General features: G+C 37.4%; 1 pseudogene; it reads left to right on the top strand.

Moving 5' to 3' along the window:
* Positions 1–972: 972 nt before the first annotated feature.
* Positions 973–3,234, top strand: LOC144711379 (wall-associated receptor kinase 2-like; annotated as a pseudogene).
* Positions 3,235–14,241: the final 11,007 nt, after the last annotated feature.

Consider the following 14,241-nt stretch of genomic DNA (forward strand, 5'->3'; position numbering starts at 1 on the left):
GGCGAGAGACATAGATAACGACAAAGAGAGAGGGGGCGAGAGACAGATAGAACGAGAAAGAGAGAGGGGAGAGAGGGGAGAGAACGAGCTGGAGAGAGGGCGAGAGAACGAGCAGGAGAGGAGGAGAGAAGACGAGAGAGAGAAAACGACCGGGAGAGAGGTAGAGATGATGAGAGAGAGGGAACGACGACAAGAGAGAGACAGAACGAGAAAGAGGAAGAAAGTGAGTGAGGGTGAGCGAGAGAGCTATAGCGGATAGAGGGCCGGTGTTTGGTCCGGTTCGTGCGCCCTAAAAATGCTGACCGATGGTCCGGTTCAGTCCGCTCTTACCAAATTGCGGTGAAACCGTGTCCTTCCCTACTGATACCCCTTTAAATAACAAAAGAAATGAGCCATCAGATGGGCCTTTCCTAACAAAATGGCAGGAGATGGGGGGTGTTGACACATCCCGAACATTATCCGCAGCCAGATGGGAGAAAAAATATCGCCAGCAAGATGGAGAAAGATGGAGACGGAGGATGGGAGAGATCCATCTGTAGATCTAATCCTCACGAAAAAATCCAAAATATAATTCCTTTCTACTATGCGGTACGTTCTTGAAAAGAACGTAGGATCGTGGAACTTTCATTACTTAAATTAAGAGGCACATCGATACATCATCTTCTCCGGCCTCTCCCAATCACACGCATTCACACAGTCAACTATCCATTTTCTTCAGATCAAGTCAGAGAGAAGGAATGCAATAGAAAAGGGGGGGACAAGAGGGGGAGAGGGGAAGCACCCACCATGGAAGACCCTCTCTGGCTTCTCCTTCTCACTCTCTTTCTGCTCTCTTCAACCGCTGCGCAAATCTCTCTACCAGGATGGCCAGATAGATGCGGTGATATCGCCATCCCTTACCCTTTTGGAATCTGACCCGGCTGCCACAAACCAGGCTTTGGTTTAGTATGCAATAGCTCGTCCTCCCCGCCGATGCTAATCCTCAGCAGGAACAGTATAGTCCAAGTATCTAGGATAGAAGAGTCTCATCTTGTGGTGCAAGGGCCGATTTCTCGAAACTGTTACAACCCATTAAACCCAAGCATGTTATCCTTGAGTATCATCATCGACGTAAGCGGAACGCCCTATATGCTATCGTCGAACAGGAACAAGCTGACTGCCCTCGGATGTGACACCGTGACCTTTGGTTTCAAAGGGATTGTTCTCTTATTCGCCTATTCCACTGGGTGTATGGCTTTTTGTAGTAGCCTTGCCTCCGTCCCCAACGGCACATGCCAAGGCATGGGCTGCTGCTAGACAATAATTCCTGGCGGATTACAGAAGCTGAGCATCTCTGTTGGGGCTCTAAGAAATCACACAGGGACCTTTACTTTCGCGCCTTGTAGCTTCTCCTTTTTGGAAGACCAAGAAAACTTCACCTTTGAAGTGATGGATCTTCGTAGCTTTGAGATGAAGAGCAGTGTCCCGGCGGCGCTTAACTGGGCCATAGGTTCTAAGTCGTGTGCCAATGCATTGTTATCTTTGGACTATGGCTGTGGCCCTAACACCTTATGCGTCAATGCTATGGAGGGGCAAGGCTATCTTTGCCGCTGCAACATCGGATACCAAGGAAACCCTTATCTCGAGAGTGGCTGCCAAGGTACGGGATTGTAGTTGATAAAGGCGTCGCCTTTTTCCTTGCCTTGAGTAGATTCTTTTTCCGGGTTTTTTAATCGTTGAAGTCTCGAAGATATCCAAGAATGCGCGGATCCTTCGACAAATCCCTGCTCCGATCATTACCAGAATCTCCCCAGGGCGTACGCCTGTTATTGCCCCAAAGGCAGAACCGGCGACGAGAAGAAGACCGGGAAAGGGTGCATCAACGAGCGAAAGTTTCCACTGCTGCGGATTATTCTCGGTACGTGCCTGAGCAAATCATCAAGCGCCAATCCCAAAATCTGTAGTTATCTTGAGTCGTTATTAAAATACTGAACAGGTATCGGGCTGAGGTTTGCTTTCCTGATTGCTATTGCGTCTTGGGCATACTGGACAATGACGAAGAGGAGGTTGATACTGCTGAGAGAGAAGTGGTTCAAACAGAACGGGGAATGATGTTACACCAGAATATCTCCTCCTTCAGCGGCGGTGGAAATGGACCCAAAATCTTCACGGCAAACGAGCTGGAAAAGGCCACCAACAGGTAACAGCGAGGCACAAATTTTAGGCAAGGGTGGCTATGGAACAGTCTACAAGGGTATCCTCTCAAGAGATATGGTCGTGGCCATTAAGAGGTCCAAGGTCGTGGACACTTCCCAAGTGGAGCAGTTCATCAATGAGCTGGTGATCCTCTCGCAAATAGATCACCCCAACGTGGTGAAAATCCTCAGTTGCTGTCTCGAGACGGAGGTTCCTCTCCTCGTCTACGAGTACGTCTCCAGTGGCTCTCTTTCTCGCCATCTACACGAGCCCACTCGCAGCGCGTCTCTCTCTTGGAAAACCTGCCTGCGCATCACGGCGGAGACTGCAGCCTCGCTCGCTCACCTCCACTCTGCAACGGCCCAGCCCATCATTCACCGCGACGTGAAAGCACCAAAGTCTCTGATTTTCGCGCCTCAAGGGTAATCCGGGTAGGAAAGGGCAGGTTATGACGCTGGTACAGGAGACGATGGGGTACTTAGACCCGGAGTACTTCTAGACGGGGGTGCTCACTGACAGAAGTGATGTGTACAGCTTCAGCGTGGTTTTAGCCAAATTGCTCAAAGGGCAGACGCTGCTTAGCGTGGAGAGGCCAAAAGGGGAGCAGAACCTCGCTACTTTCTTTCTCTGAGCTTCAGAAGCGATCGGATAAGGGACGTTCTTGAGCCTCGCATTCGTAGCGAGGGGAGATTGGAGCAGCTTGAGGCAGTAGCGGTGGTGGTAGGGCGGTGTCTGATCTTGAAGGGCGAGGATCAGCCGAGCATGAGAGATGTCACCGCGGTGTTGGAGAGACTGCGTGCTTCTTCACCGCATCCATGGCAGATGATGATATTTGGCACAAACTCAACCGCTACGCCAGTACAATCACTGACAACTGATGTTGTGAAGGAGGATAACTTGGTTGAGGAAAAAAGTCCCATGGCCAGCTTCCCAGATGGAAACAGCTACGGCTACGCCTCATCCTATGGCAGTGCTCTCCCACGTTGATTGATCCTCTGAACACGGGTATCACTATTCTTTTGGAAGCTGTTGCCCCTCTTCTTCGTTTGGCTGTTAACTTGGTGTGAAGCAAGACCCATGTATCTTGAATCTGTGCCTCCTACCATTTTCCACGTGTTAAACTTGTTTTTTTTTCTTTTTCAAGTGTTTTCAATTGAATCTATCCTCTTGGTTCGTGCAGTGCGATAGGTCATTTTCTTGATTCCTCCTCTGAGTCAACAAAGGGGTCTCATTTTGTAGTTTTCTCGCGAATTCGTGCATCTCTTGCAATAATATTATGTGCTTGCCAGTTAAAAAAATTAATGAGAAGTGTAAAGCTTAACTGCAAAAAAATCCAATGGGTTTAAAGCCGAGATGATAAAAAGCCTCTGGACTAACAAGGGCATAACAATCTAGAAGTTTCGAGTTGACTTTAAAAAAATGTGTCGTACATCAATACAAGTAAAACTTGTGTGATGAATATAGGAACAGCTGGTGATTGGTCACATATGGTTGTGCGTCACAATTGCTGTAGTGCGTCACAATTTCAGAAATGAATTTTCGGTCAATGAAGAGATACCTATGAATCAAGTAACTTACATGCACCATGAATTCATTTGTTGGTCTCATGCACTAGTTAGTGTTAACTCTACAATTTTTGATAAATGATTCATACATATTTAGTGGTTTTTCATAATCTTTTCACAATTTCTATGACAAATTTCATGACTATTATGGAAATATCCAAATAACATTTTATTTATATTTGGCAAATGCATTGGTCCTTTCTACAATGACCTATTAGTGTTTAAAAGTTTACCCTCTTCTATATTTATTTGATTAGTATCATGTATTTTTTTTACTAATAAATTCATCATATGGGAAAACTCATTATAAATATTTGTATAACAATTTAAGCTTCAGCTATTAGCTGGATTCAATAGATAGAAAGTGGAAGATGAATGATTATCAATCAATTGGTCACAAGGTTAATCCATGATATAATTTGACCCAAAAAATACTGAATATCAAATGTTATGTCCCAATTAGGCCTTTAAAGAATTGGTGCTCCCACTAAGGATTGCTTCAATATTTGATATGCACTCATTACCTCTTCAACTGAGGCGAGTTATTTTTCCTTAAAAAGTAGATCCATCAATATTTTTGAGCTTGACGCAAAGTCTCAAATAGACAAGCATTATAACCAAAGACTGTTTGATAATATTTTTGGGAGCCTAAGGATCTGAATCACCTTGATTTTTTCCTTGTGGATATCCAAACATTTTCTTGACTTTTGATTCAAAGCACAATTCTTTGATCATGAAATGAAACTTTTTTCAACTCAATGGTACTTATTTGATCGTACAAAAAGTTGGAATCGTGTGAGATTCTGAATGGAAGCTTTAAACGTTATTGTAATAGTAAAAGACTTCCCCATGAACATCTCAAAAAATTGTCAACTTACACATAAAATGGCAAAAAGTCATGACATCAGTCCACATGTCATGCATTAAAATGCAATATTAACTAAAGGATAAATGGAAGTCATATTTTCTTGATTATTGTAATTGTAAAAACTATATTATACTGTGAATATGCATCCAATAAGCAATTAATTCCCAATAAGCCTGTCCAATGTTTGGTTAATCTATTGCGATGGAAAGTGATCCTTTTTCATTGCTTCCTTCAACTTGTGGTAAGCAAAACATTCGGTTTTGTTCAAACACACATTTTAAGCACTATAGCGATCTCATCTAAAGTCAGCATGATTTTTTCTTTCTGTATAACGACAGTGACTACCCTAAGCCAAGGACTTTTAATTATTTTGGTATCTCATCTTTGACTGCATTCCATAACTTATGGTTGCGCCTCCTTTGGAATTTCCAACACGGTGTAAATTTTTTTTTAGGAAAATCCTACCAGTGCATAGGAAGAGATATATTGGACTCACCTTCTACAAGGTTAATCTGGTTACTGTTCAGTTCTCTAAACAACCTCTAGTCAAATTTGATCTTGATGTTTATATGGTTTTAAACCTACAGTGTCATGGGGACCAAAAATACATGTTTCACGGTAAAGGCTTGATCCCATGAATTCACAAATCAAGGCAAATAGATCGTCCTCGAGTCATTGGCCTTCTTATGCTCAATACATGCCGCCATCTCCTCAATATAATGCCAATATTGGTAGACCATACATTGGGGTTTACTAATGTTTTTGAAGGCTTCTGATTTATACAACACTATTTGTAAGTTTCCTCAAGAGCATACACCAAATAAAGATCAAATAGACTGGAAGAAAGTACTCAATACGTGAAGTTTCAGCTAAAAATTATAGTTTTAGCATTATATATATTATACAAGTTTTAGCATTATACAAATTTTAATTAAATCAAATATTGAATATTAATTTGAAACTTGTTGAAAAATATTGATTAGACTTTAGCTAATATATCAAGATTTGATATAAATACTTTGGGATTTATTGAATTTCCACGTTTGAAATACTAGTTATACTAACTTGACTAGCTCCTTGGTATCACTGGGTGAGGGAAATGAGGGCAAGTGGAAAGAGCCAAATGGAGTCTCACTATCATGGATCGCGAAAGACTAGTAGAGTGGGTAAGTGATTTCGATTTGGTGTCACTGGTTTTGATGGGGAGGTGGAGCTATACAAGAACCCAATTGGCAGAGTTGGTTGTATAACCATGAAGAATATTGAAAAGGTGGTATCTTACAGATAATAATAGCCTGATATGTGAGCCAGAAATAATAGTCATATTGTACCCTTTCCCTCTTCAATACTTGGTAGGATCTTACCCACGAGGCCTGTGATAGCCCTTTGTGTCAACAGACTTGGCATGTGAGATTTCTACACATGCTAGATCTCCGAGCCTGATGGACCCTAATAGTGGAAGGAGTGGACGACATCTCGCCTAGGCCCAATATTCTTTGTTGAGCTCTAAAATAATATTCGATGAGCATGAAGATGACTCCTTGTCGATGCACTGTTAACTTTAGAGGACATGAATGAACCATTGGACACTGAAGACTCCCTACAACGGTGTCACCATTGTATGTTTATGCTTCATGTTATAGGCGTGTACAAGTTGGGTCTTTGTCCTTGGTATATTCATGGTTGCCCCATGGCCATAAATTATTACAAACACATAATCTTTACATGCCCCTGTCTCCCCCAACCCCCTCACCCCCCATAATTGTGGCTTCTAGGACATAGCTAGATTGGACACTAAGCACAACCCCCTAGGCTGGCTGTACCCAACACTGTTTTTTGCCATTTGTTTTTTAAAAACCTCATAACATAGCCAACAACGGAGTGGCTCATTTTGTTCTAGAGCATTGATCAAGAAATAAATTCTTCAATCTTTTGATAATCATATGTAGAATGGACCAAAAAAAGAATTTCAATAAGCAAATCACTTCGGTAGTCGTCTCTAGGAAGAAAACCCCCTTTTCACAAGGACAGGAGAATTTATGAATACAAAGAGGCATTAAAGGTTGAATACCCTTATTATTTGACACCAATAATCATTCAGTATTTTAATATATCACAATTTAAAGTTGAAGCAACTATAACACTTATTTTATTCTCACCTAACCATGGGTTGCCAACGTGCATAACATGAGTTTAATCTAGATGCCTTGAAGATACGTCTGACTTCTAAACTTTTTTTTTTGAAATTCATCGTGTACTAATTTAATAGAAATATAACAAAGTCCAAAAGATTCATGATGACCATTTGAAATATTACAATAAAAAATATATGTTGGCCTTATGTAGTTGTTTAATATATGAATTTGATTCCTCAGGACTCTATAAAAATTCCTGATGGCAGTAAACATCAGAAGTTTGTTTTAGAATCCAAAGATATCATTTCACGGTAAGCAAGATGTAAAAAACTCGTATAAAAACAGGTTATAAGAATTATAAGAAATATGATTGTTTAACATAGGTCTGTGGGAACTATCTCATTACAAGATTTAGAGAGTAATTAAACAAGAATAAAGGTGGTTGCCTACCAAAACTAATGTGTTAGTGTTCTTGTGAATGATAAGTCATGAATAAGTCATTTTAGGGTGTTATAATTTAGAATTCAACAAATATATTTATAATAAATTTACACTTAATACCCCAAAAAGGTATAAGGTAGTTAAGGGCTAGATGCACAGGCAAGTATGCTACTGAACTAAACAAAAAATCAATGAGGAATTACAAAAGAGGGAAAATGGGATGTGAAAAATTGAAATGCTAAATGGGATGTAATCCTTCATGAAAAATTTGGGTTTATAAACTAGAGATAAGTTAGAGGATCTAAATAGAAAAGGTATATGATAAATTTAGGCGAATGGAAGGAAAATTTTAGAAAATGGATGGGGAGGATGGGGAAATTGTAGATATAGATTATGCCTTGAGCTCCCAATGACTCTTCCTGAATATGGATGCATAAATTTCAACTGTATCATTTATTTTTTTTTGGAGGAAAAAGGATGAGAAAGAGATGCACATTCTAAAACACCTACAGCCACCAGGTTAAACGAATAGGATCTTAGAGACCCATTTACTGGCAGGAAGCCAGCTCTAAACCACAACTGAAAGAAGGGAAATATAGAGTGCAATACAACATTGATACCTTGGGCATCATATAAAAAAGCCTTCTATTTTTTCCTCTTTTCTCCCTATTTTAATTTTTTTTTTAAGGTCCTTCATTTAAATTTGTGATCCTATTTAAAATGTAAATTAGCGATACTTATTGAAGTAGCTATGACATTACACACAACCTTCTATTTTCTCTTTTGAAGACCAGAAACAAACTTTCTCCAATTGGACCCCATAGCCCAAACAATTATCTGTAAAACTTGCATAAAATGTATAACATATTGATAATCAACCTAAGTAGTTTAACTTTTTCCATGAATGATGTTTGAAAATATAGTAATCAGTAGTAAAAATTATTTATAAAAAGTCAAGTAGGGTAAGCAAAAAAAATGCTAAAATATTCATAAGTTCATGTTCTAACATATTTAAAAAATATCCAAATAAACTGGGTAAGAACATATTAATTTATATGCTTTAAATCATGTAAAAAGAAACGAAGGAAAATTAAATTAGTCGTGTTACTTGATACCTAAGATTGATTCTTTTTTAGACATTTCATAGCCACGACTATCAACTTTACCATAGTGGCAATATTCTCTGGTCACTATCATGTCCTTTGTGATTCCCTAAGCCTGTATCACTATGCATAGAAAGTTTTAGGTTCATTAACAAGTTCATAAAGGTGATTGTAGGTAAAGATGGGATCATTTGCCTTGGTATTAGAGGGAATTAACTCAAGGACCATGATGCACTTAAATTCCACTTCGGGTAGTTGAAATATTGGAGCAGGCACTTCCAACAATTTTTCCATGCATCAGTACTAACTTTGAACTAGTGATTATGATTTGATGATTCACCGTACCATAAGTCATTGATAGTCTCATTCGAATGAGGGATTACATATAAATGTTAAGTGATGATGGTAAGGGTTCCATGAGGTGTATCCTATCACCCCATGAGCTGGCAACTAAACCAATTGATTGGGTGAAATCAATTCTTGTTTAACTAATCTGTAAGTAATAACCTAGGTCAAATAGTGGTCATGGGGCAATCGAAAGTTACTAACAACATTTGTATGTAGGCCTCTCGGTTCACATGTACATTGGTTATGGATGTACAAGGACATACTCAAAGTTTTCTTAATTGTTCCCAAGGATAGGGGCTTTTATCCAAATTTGGTACTCATTGAAGTCAGTTTGAGTGCCCTCTCTTTTATTGTTTATTGTTTCCTAAGTGTTGCCTTCAATGGCGATTGGATGAAGAGGAAAGCAGATTTCCAGCACTGAGTAAACATTAATCAAAGATCCACTGAACCCAACTAGAAACTTGAGTGGCCAGATTGTGTGTTGGAAAGGTATCATATTCCCATACATGCAACAGTTGCTTCTCTGAGGGCAGCTTAAGATATGTTCAGCTTTCCAATCATAATTGGTCATTTGAGTTCATACCAGTGAGAAGTCATGTGATAGTTATTTTCATCCAGCTTACTAATATACATCATAACCACTCGATCACCTTTGTGGATATCTTGGTGCATGCTTGGAAAAGTGTTCTGGAATTCCATGAATTCAAACTCATAGGCTATACTTAAAATACAACTATTTATTCTCAAGGTATCTTTGATGCCTTATGACTATGGAACACATGCAAAAAACTAACAAGGGACAACCAAGTGTTAGCTAGGTGTAGTAGTATTTAGCAAATCCCTTGGTTCAGCTCAGTTAAACATTTGCTTTCATAGTGCCTACTATTTGTATTTAATACTTCAATAGCCGTGGCTAGCACAGTGATATTACATTTGTATATTATAATGTCCTTAATGATGATACTTGGAATATGAAATTTTAGACGTGATTCAAGAACAATGACCTATGCAATATGATCTCCGAATTTGTTACGAGCATTACATTTGTATTATATGAATAAATTCTATAAACAAATTGTGAACCATATGCAGAGTGTGTGATTAGATTTATGGCTACATATATTTTTGCAAAACTAGTAATATAAAAAGATGATTGCACATAGAAATAGCACTTGATGACTCAATTTGGTACTTAATGGTCTGTGTAAGATCTAGAACTAATAAAGAAGAAGTTGTGATTGTTTCATTCTTTTCTCTCTAGACTGCTTATAGAATTTTTTGACAATGGATTCAAGAACTTATAGTAATACAACAATCATATTGTCGTTGATCCTCCCATCATGAGGATGATTGACCAAGATGCACCAGCTATAGAAGGAGATGGTTGGTAAAATTTTCATTGGGATTCTACTAGTGAAGCTAAGGCCAGAAACATAGAATTTGTAGAACATGTGTGGGATTATTGGCCTATCTTTTTGGTAATTTCTCCAACTTGGAGTACTATGATTGTGTTACTACATGATCTCATGGGGAATCATGTAGAGACAAAATTCTGTGGATTCTACTGAATTTCATCAACTATTTGAAACTACAAATAAAGCTTAATGTCCTTACCCAGAAGTTATCTTCTTCCCACTCTGATATTATATTTAATGTCATTATTTTAAGGTATTTATCATGATGCATAACAATGAGTCGAGTCACTAGAGGTGATGGCAGTTGTGGTACAAAAGCTGAAATCTGACAACATTCACCTTAGTGTAAACAACCAGATATCATGCATTGCTCAAATTTTGATCCGTGGCGTACAAGCTCAATTAAGGAGATTTATCATCCTTTGTAAACAATTTATGCGGAGGAAAGAGGGAAAAAAATTAGACAGTGAACAAGAGGTTGAAGATGGTGTCAAGCAATTGGAGTCAATAGAACACCCTGTCACACTAGGAGAAAAATGTCAAAGATGCAAACATTGATCTATACCCTCTGAAACTCTATGTAAGCCTACTAGAACTACTTAAATCTGTGTCATCTACATTGAACAAATGGTAAAAGCACACTCTAATTTGACATATAATCACACAGATCAGAATGCATGAAACAATTGTTGCAGACAGATCAAATAAGGTGGGTATGGACAATGGAGCAAAATGTTTATGAATTTGAGATGCAAGAAAAAAATCATGTAGGGCAATAGAGTTTTCCTAGACTTTTCATTCAGATAATGGAGCCCTTTTTAAGTACTGTTATAAACCTTATTTGAACAAATGGCCTAACCATTCATGCCATACTTTTGTGGGTCGAACACTTAGCAGCCCACATGGCTGATGAGGTCAATAGGGTAGACATATAGATGGTTTTTCCATCGGCCAGGAATTAGGGGATAGATCACTCGACATCAATAGAGTTCAAATGCAATGTAGTGAACATGAAATTTGATACATATGAGGCAATTATATGGGAAAATGAAGATATCAAAGCTGCAGCCTTATTAGACACAAACCAAAAGAGATTAATGCTTGACGACCTGATGAGGTAATCTATGGTATATCATATAAGGAACCTTCTACCTTATACATCAGCATAAATTTCCTATTGTTAATTAATGCCTATAATTGATGACATCAAATAGAAAGTGGTAAATATGTATTGTATGATTTACCTTCCTATTTACACAAGAAAAGGGACAAACTTTATAAATATATGTTTTTATGATTCACCTTCCTATTTACACAAGAAAAGGGAAAAAATTTAGCACTTATTTGTGTTGAAAATAAAATGTACACACAGTTTTGTAATAAGCCGTAACTGAGGGGGTTTAACTGTTTATGAACTAACCCACTTGATTCCCTTGAATCAAGTGGTTTATTTTTCTCATGAATTCTTAGAGCTTCATTTATAAGAGGACTCAAGTAACTGTAATACTAATGGTGGAGAACAGAGGGACCTAAAGCACAATAAAGCCCACTATGGAGCAGGCCTAATCCGGATACCAGGACAACTTGAGTGCAAGTCAAAGGAGAGGCCAATTTTTTATGAGAAAATTCAATTGGGTAGATTCTTTTTATTTCCTATAAATGGGGGTACGAAATTGAGTAGGCAAATTGAAAAATCCAAGCCTTACATTTTAGGTTTCTCACATTGAGAGTTTAGGAACCTTACTTCTACACCTATTCTCCCACATTGTAAGCACAATAAAGCCCACTAGGATCCTCACATTGAGAATTATCCTTGAATTTATATCCCAAAAAATATTTTGGTAGCCTTCAGTGCAGTAGTTTTTCTTGGATCCTCTTTTTTTGAGTGTCAGGTTGAGTGAAGAAGGGAATCATATCATCAGGCTTGGCTCGAAAGGGAGTGACGCTACAGGCTCATGCATTATTAGAGGTTCCTACTTTCCACACTTAACTTTTCTGACTTGACTATTACAGGACTTGATGGCCAAGACCCATGGCTTTGCAAAGCCATAAATAGTGCTTACAAATTAACCTCACAGCTCAAGTTATTGCATTTTTACTATTTACAAATCGGAGATCCACCGCATGTTTTTCGACCCTAACACGCTAAGTCCACGGTGCTCTTGTGGAAACCCTAGCACCCTTTGCTAAAAAAAATACTGTAACGTGTTCTTAGTAATTATTATTCTATTTCTTAATATTACAAGATTGTATTAAAGTTTATATTGGACAATACTCTCACCATTATTTGGTTTTTCCTTCATTGCATTTGCTTAAAAAATAAGAAAACTATTCCCTGTCTTACAATTGTTTTATTTTTATCTAAAAATGATAAATATATAATCACATGAAATAATATTCTAATTGATTCCTGGCTCTCTGTATTTCAGATCTATACTTACTAAGGAAATATTAAAAAAATTTGGTTTAATTTAAGAACTAACAATGACTTATACTCCTTTTTTTGGGTTATCAATAATCACCAGCCAAGATTGAATAAACATTTTGGAGAAGTGGGTCTGTATTATCAACATCATATCATGTGCTTGCATATATATGAAAACCCATGAAGTATGAAAGTACTCCCACACCATGGGCCTGCCTTAGGTTTACGGGAGCTCCGCTTAGTATAAGTAATCAAATTGGCTTATGTTACAAACGTACATTGTCGTAACACAAGTACAATTTTGTGTTGCAAAATATCATATAATACTAAATACAAAGAAACTCATAAATACAAGAAACTCATAACTACAAAGTATTAATTATGGAGGAATGAACCAAAAGTGGTATAGATATCCACGATGGCCATGCTTGTATGGAGAGCACATACACATTAAATATGCTAATATTAATAAAAAAAATTACATTCTTTTAATTATCAAGGAAGTGGGTGGAGCTACAGATGAAGGCCTTTGCATTTTTATTATATTTCTACAAGCAGAAGTCCTTAAAGTTGCTTTGAAAATTGTGGGCGCTTTACAATCAAAATGCCTATAAATTTATTTAAACATATATTTCATGAATAAAAATATTCAATATAATCTGATCTATATGAAAATATTCAATATATACTCTGAATAAATGTGCACTATGATTCCATGAATTTATTTATATGGGAATAAAGCTTCCTACTGATTTGATTTTATTTCATACCAGTAAAAATATGATTTACACAGTATCCATGCTGATTTCATATCTAATATTGACGAAGATAGCAGATAGCATAAACGTTACATGATAACAAAAACTGCCAATCCCATCTTATATACATCCCCACTATCATTTCCTACGGACATTTGATACATGATACCTTTTAAATGTATCCGTTAAGAATTTTAAAGCCACCCGATATCTGAGTCATATGTATGATTATTCAATCAATCTTGGTGGAGAGGCACCCATGTAGGTCTCTCTTTATAAATGGGCAGTAAGCCTGATTATGAATGGCTCTTAATCATGGAACTATATACTGTGTTTTTTTTATGCAACAAAACATCTCAGCAATCATTCATTAGAAAATTTGGGTTTTTGCATATTTACGATAGAATTCACCATATTCATGACTTAAGAAACAATATTAACAAAATTTTCCACTCTGATGCTCTGTAATGAATATAGGGCAAATATGGGGTCGATCCACAGAGAGGCAGGAATTTAATTTCAAATTTTTTCTCAATCTTGAAATCAAGGAAATAAATTTAAAGATATGAGATATAAGTTCTGCCATTTTTCTGGAGTTTTAGTTATTTTATATAACATTCTACGATTTAAATTGAAGCAGATATCAAAAAAAAGTATTTTTAGAATTTTGTGTAATTTAATTTGCACTAAAAAGCCTCTAAATTATTAAAAATAAGGTTTAGAGATTTATCAAGAATTTTTTTAGTTGTTAAAATCACAATAAATTGATTATATGAATTTTACCTATTTTTTGAAAAATTAATTATATTTTTCTAATTTTTCCTTATTTTTTATAATTTTTAAATGCGGAAAAGAACAAAATTATCGTCTCATGTGCTCACCAACGATGGCGGTGGAGGCAATTTGGGCCTTCCGGATCGGGGGGCTTGATATAGCTAGTGTAGGACTGACTGTTTGGTCAGCCTAATTGGGATTGCCCCAGTAAGGTCTGAACTTTTTCGATTGGGC

The sequence above is a fragment of the Wolffia australiana genome, chromosome 13 (genome assembly GCF_029677425.1).
Source record: "Wolffia australiana isolate 7733 chromosome 13, ASM2967742v1".
Taxonomy (NCBI): Eukaryota; Viridiplantae; Streptophyta; class Magnoliopsida; order Alismatales; family Araceae; genus Wolffia; species Wolffia australiana.